The following is a 5,934-nucleotide window of genomic DNA, read 5'->3' as shown; positions in this document are numbered from 1 at the left end:
TTAAAAAAAAAAAATCGATTTTTTTATATAAAAATTGAAAATTTTCGTTTTTTTATTTATTTTTATTTTTGTTTTATAATTTTATTTAAATAAAAATTTACGTTTAAAAAAATAAAATTTTCGCTTAATAAAATGAAATTTTTTGTTTTTTAAAACTAAATAAAAAAATAGTTTTTTTTTTAAAAATAAAAATTTCCGTTTTAAAAATAAAAATAAAAATTTTTGTTTAAAAAAATTGTTTTTTTAAAAAATATTATTTTTAAATTAAAATTTTTCGTTTTTTAAAAATATCAATTTTTTTTTTAATTTATAGGGGTATTTTTGTCTTATTGAGAAATTTATAGGGGTATTTTTGTCTTATTGCTAGCCTTGGGGGTACATTGACAATGTTTTGGTAGTTTGGAGGGGACATTGTCACAATTGAAAGTTTGGGAGGGACATTGTCAATTAGGTGGTAGTTTGAGGGGGGTATGTGGACTTTACCCTTTTTTTTAATAATGAGGGTGTCAGCCGTGGTAAAGTAGTATTACTAAAACACACCCTTTGTATTTAGTTAAACGAATCGTTTTGGGTAAAAAAAAAAAAAAAAAAGACTCTTGAAGTACACGTAGTCGTCTTCTTCCTTGAGAAATATCTGGAAGATTGGATCTGAAATTCTGAAACTGCCATAAACCAAAAATTGTGATAAAACTAAAGTAGGCAACTAGGAGTGAAGGAAAAATTCTACTGAATCTTTTTTTTTTTTTTGGGCTGAGGTGGGGCATTTGACCCCTCTCGACCCCCCTTACCTCCGCCCCCTAGCTTCTGGTGCTGATTTTCTGCTATGTTAGCACTGGTGCGGGTGTCCGTGTTTCTACAAGACCGAGTGTTGTTAACATTGGTGCTATTTGGTCTCTCAATTCTTCCATTGGGAAAGTTGCCATGGAAATTGCAGCCGATGATGTGAATTCAAATCCCAGGCCCACACCGCCCCGCATAATCAAATAAAAGGAAAAATAAAACCCTAGTTTTCATCTCTTTCTCTAGCCACCTCCCCCCTCACCTCTCTTTTCTTTTCTTTTCTTTTTTTTTCTCTCTTCTCTCTTCTCTCAGTCTCCCCTCTCTCTCTGTTGTCTCGTTCTCTCTCTCTCTGCTCTATCTCACAATCTCAGAGTCTCTGTCTCCGTCTTCGTGGACCAACAAAGCTCATACCACTACTTTGTGAGCTCTCTTCAATCTTCATGTTCACTGAAATCCTTGGGTATCAAATCTTGATGTTGACTGAGCTCTCTAATCTTTTCCTCTTAATCTTCTTATGGATTAAACTTGAGCTTTTTTGGGTATTGATTTTTGGGTTTTTTCATATATTCTTCTCTTAATCTTTTGGGTTAATCTCGAGATTTTTTTGGGTATTGATTTTTCGATCTTTTTGATATTTTTCTATTAATCTTTTGGGTTAATCTTGAGCTTCTTTTCAACATTGATTTTTGGGTTTTTTTTTTTTGTATATTTTTCTCTTAATCTTCTTCTTCTGGGTTAATCTTGACTTCTTGACCTTTCTGGGTCCACAAAGACCTCTCCATGTTCATTCATGGAGTTCCTCAGTTCCATGACGAAATTTGTCGTAGTGGAAGACTTGGTAACAAAAGATCAAGAGCAAATCTTCGTCTCTTGATCGAGAAGTAACAAACGCAATCCCCAGATTGCAACACAACCCGCAGGTTGAAGGGGTTCTCCGCATAGAAATAATGAGATAAACTCAAGTTTGATTAATATTCAAGATTGGTTGGTTTACAATACAAGCTCTTACACCTATTTATAAAAGACTAAGACACTCCAAACAACTAAGGCAATAATACACTCTGCACAGTCAATCTAGACAAAGAGAATAAACATACAAGCAAACCTCACATGACTCATGCTTTAGACAAAGGGAATAAAGTAATGAAGACAAACTTCCATGATTTAAGTTGTTGTTAGGCAACCTAACATTATCTTCATTAAGAGAGCTCAAATCCAGCAGAAAATGGGACGAAAACGTGTTGTCCCACTAACTTTCGGCGCCCATTACACTTGTCTTATGGATTTTAGCTCAAGAAAGGCAGCAGGTGGTTTTCCAGCAAAGCATTGGTCGAACGGGTGTCGAACGAGATACACTGACCTTCAGTGTATTTGGCGTGAACAGTGGACCGGTCGACCAAGGGTCGAACTGGTGTCGAACGAGAGACATTGACCTTTAGAAATCTCTTCATGCAAATAGGGCATTCGGAAGGGCTTGTTGGGTGTACGGACAGGCGTTCATGTGGGGCTGTTTTGGCTCTGTTTTCTGTCCTACATCAAAATCCGATCCGCCCCACACAACCCACAATACCCGCCCCATCCAACCTTTTCCGTAAAACCCGAAACCACACTGATAGTATTCATTTTGTCTGGGTAGCAGGTTGAATTTTCCAAACCCGTTGGGTGCGGGTTCGGGTAGGGAAGATGCAGATATCCACCCCGATCTGACTTGTGCTCACCCCTACTTAGAATAAGAAATCTGAGTGTTCAGTTGGTTTTGTTTGTGCAAAATGCAATTAAATGACAGGTTTTTTTGAGCTTCATTGTATCCCAAAGGAATATTTGTTGTAACCGACCCTTTACATACTAACTCATCAGATTTGATAAGGGCAACTATTTTCTTAAGGAAAATGACTTTGTTATGCACCTTAAGCATTTAATTTTATGTTTTCTATTTATGTTATAACCAGTCATAGAATATCAGACAGATTATACTTATCATTGTTTTTTTACAGCTTAGCAGTTTATGGAGAATGATACAATGGCCATAGTTGGTCCCCAACAATCAATTATAGCCTATGTAATTTCACATATTGCTAATAAGCTCCAAGTGCCTCTATTATCCTTTGCAGCAACAGACCCCACCCTGAATTCAATCCAGTTCCCTCACTTTGTTAGGACAACGCAAAGTGATATCTTTCGGATGTCTGCTATAGCAGAAATCGTAGGCTACTACGAATGGCGAGATGTAATAGCAATCTATATTGATGATGATCATGGCAGAAATGGGGTTGCTGCATTAGGTGATAAGCTCGTTGAGAAACATTGTAAAATCTCTTACAGAGCACCTATGAGCCCCAACATAGGCCGGAATGAAATCACCAATACACTGCTTAAGGTGGTGTTGATGGAGTCTTGGGTAATAATCCTCCACATACATGCTACTTGGGGTCTATAGGTAGTTCATGTGGCACAAAACATAGGGATGATTGAAAGTGGGTATGTGTGGATAGCTACTGATTGGCTCTCTACTGTACTTGACACAAAATCTTCCCTCCCTCCAGCGGAAAGGGATAGTATTAAAGGGGTTCCTACCTTGTGTTACTGTGTATGCACACTTTGGATTCAGAACTCAAGAGGAAATTTGTTTCGAGATGGATCAACTTGTCAGGCGGGCTTTTCGGGCTAAATACTTATGGTTTGTATGCTTACGACACTGTTTGGCTTCTTGCTCATGCACTTGACACATTTTTTAAATCAAGGGGAAATATTTCATTTTTCAAACGATCCAAGATTAACCAAGTTCCATGGAGGTAACTTGCATTTTGATGCTATGAGCATCTTTGACGGTGGGAACAGGTTGCTTACTAACATTTTAGAGGTGAATATAAGTGGTGTAAGTGGCCTAATGAAGTTCACTTCAAATAGGAACCTCATTGGTACTGCATATGAAGTCATCAGTGTCAATGGCACAGGGTTCAGAAGAATCGGTTACTAGTCCAATTCTTCTAGCTTGTCAGTTGAGCCTCCAGAAAAGCTCAACGAACAAATAAATCGTTCCCTCTCAAATCAGCTATAAGGTGTAGTTTGGCTAGGATAGACAATTGAAAAGCCTCGTGGGCAAGTATTCTCAAGCAACGGAAGGCAAATTACGGGTTGGAGTCCCGGTCTGAATTAAATTTTGTGAATTTGTTTCCCAAGTAGATGGTTCTGATATCTTTCATGGGTATTGCATTGATGTATTTAATGCTGCACTGGCAATATTACCATATGCAGTCCCATATAAGTTCATTCCATTTGGATCGAGATGGACAAATCAATCCGATATTCACAGATCTTCTGTACAAGATTACAACATGTGTATGTATGAATTATAATACGCTTATTAATGTGATTTGGGGGTGTTTTTAGTATTTGGACAAAAAATGTATTGATGCAAGGTAAATTTGAAAACAGCTTTTGTTCTTTTGTTTTGAGCAATTTTTGTATTTCGGATTGTCTGATAGTGTTTTTACCAATTTAAGTATGCAATTATATGCTTGTGATCCTAATTTTTCAGATTTCCACTTCCATATATATAGGACTTCAATGATGCGGTTGGCGACATTGCAATTACCACCAACCGGACAAAGATGGTGGATTTTACACAACCATATATCGAGACTGGGCTCGTCGTAGTGGCCCCAGTTCAAAAGTGAAACTCTAGTGTTTCAGCATTTCTAAGACCATTTACTCCAATAATGTGGTGTGTCACATGTTTATTTTTTCTTGTTCTAGGAGTAGTTTTTTGGATTTTGGAGCGCAGGACAAATGACAATTTTTGTGGCCCTCCAAGAAAACAATGTGTCACGATCCTATGGTAAGTCCCTAACAAATATTACGCTTTCTCATAATGTTTTAAGTTAAAATGTTAATAATTGCAAGAAAAAAGTTAAAATATTAATTAAATTATTAAATTTATCATTTTTTGTCAATTTTAATCTTAACTAGCTACCTCCATTTTGTGGAGACATAAGAAAATTAACATAAATGCTAACTTTTATGCCCACTATGTAGCAAAATCGGCTGTTCCCATTTTCCCATCCACCTCCCCATCATGATCAACAATGGAAAGGACCACTATGTCTCTAAAAAAAAAGTCTTAGCTACCTCTTTGGCTATTTGAGTAGTTTAGACACGACTACTACACTATAAGAAGATAAATTCTATACTTAAAACTTTTCCTTCATGCTTTGTAGATTCTTAAATCTCGATCGAAGTCCCCGAATTGCTAATTTCATGATTTACTTTGTAGGTTTAGCTTTTCAACTTTGTTTACTGCTCATAGTAAGTAAAATGCACTACTTTGTCTTCATTAGCTATTTCTCACATGCACAAAACATCATCTTATATATATATATGCAACTCCTTCCATCTTTTATGAATGAGAAAAGATTGACATCTCTCTTGGTCGTTTCGTGCTCCTAATATGGCTTTTTGTAGTTTTAATACTCAATTCCAATTGCATTGCAAGTCTGACCTCAATCCTCACAGTTGAACAGCTTTCTTACTCTGTCAAAGGAATTGAAAGTTTAATAACAAGCAATGACTGCATCGGTTATTGTCAGTGCACAGTTTTCTGAGGAGTTACGTGGCACAATTTCCGGGATGTATGGCGATGTCCGAGGATGCGTAGGCCTTGCACACAAGAACAAACAATAGAATTAGAGTCCCTAATGGTCTCCCGGCGGGAATACTCCGATGCCTAAGTCTGTGATTTGAGAGAGAAGAAAATATGTAAGCAACAATAAAGCTGAGATAGCAAGAGTTGCGATTACCTTAACACTAATAGGTGACTTGTATTTATAGGCATGAAAGGAGTTTGATCTCCCATACGTTTCGGAGCCTTATCCCTTGATTTCTGCCGTGCAAGTATTTGAAAAAGGGATGAGGTTTGTTAGCTGCTCTGTGATCCTAGTATCCTAGGATCACGGAATGGATGTTGCAGCTTCTACGTGATGCTAAGTTAGGGTGTCCGAGTAGGACTCAATTACCTACACCAGCTTAGATACTATTTGATATGTATTCTGATTGATATAGATTATCTAAGTATTGGATAATATGAATATATCTCCATAGTGGAATGACCAAGGTGCCCTTCGGCCTTTGACTATTTTGGCCCACGAGTTGAGTCTC

At 37.1% G+C, this 5,934-nt stretch overlaps 1 pseudogene; it reads left to right on the top strand.

The window, feature by feature from the left end:
* Window positions 1-1,588: 1,588 nt before the first annotated feature.
* Window positions 1,589-5,381, top strand: LOC132170926 (glutamate receptor 3.3-like; annotated as a pseudogene).
* The last annotated feature ends 553 nt before the right edge of the window (window positions 5,382-5,934 follow it).

The sequence above is a fragment of the Corylus avellana genome, chromosome ca1, assembly GCF_901000735.1.
Source record: "Corylus avellana chromosome ca1, CavTom2PMs-1.0".
NCBI lineage: Eukaryota > Viridiplantae > Streptophyta > Magnoliopsida > Fagales > Betulaceae > Corylus > Corylus avellana.
Note: the sequence above shows the minus strand (reverse complement) of the source record. Positions and strands in the feature narration are given on the sequence as shown.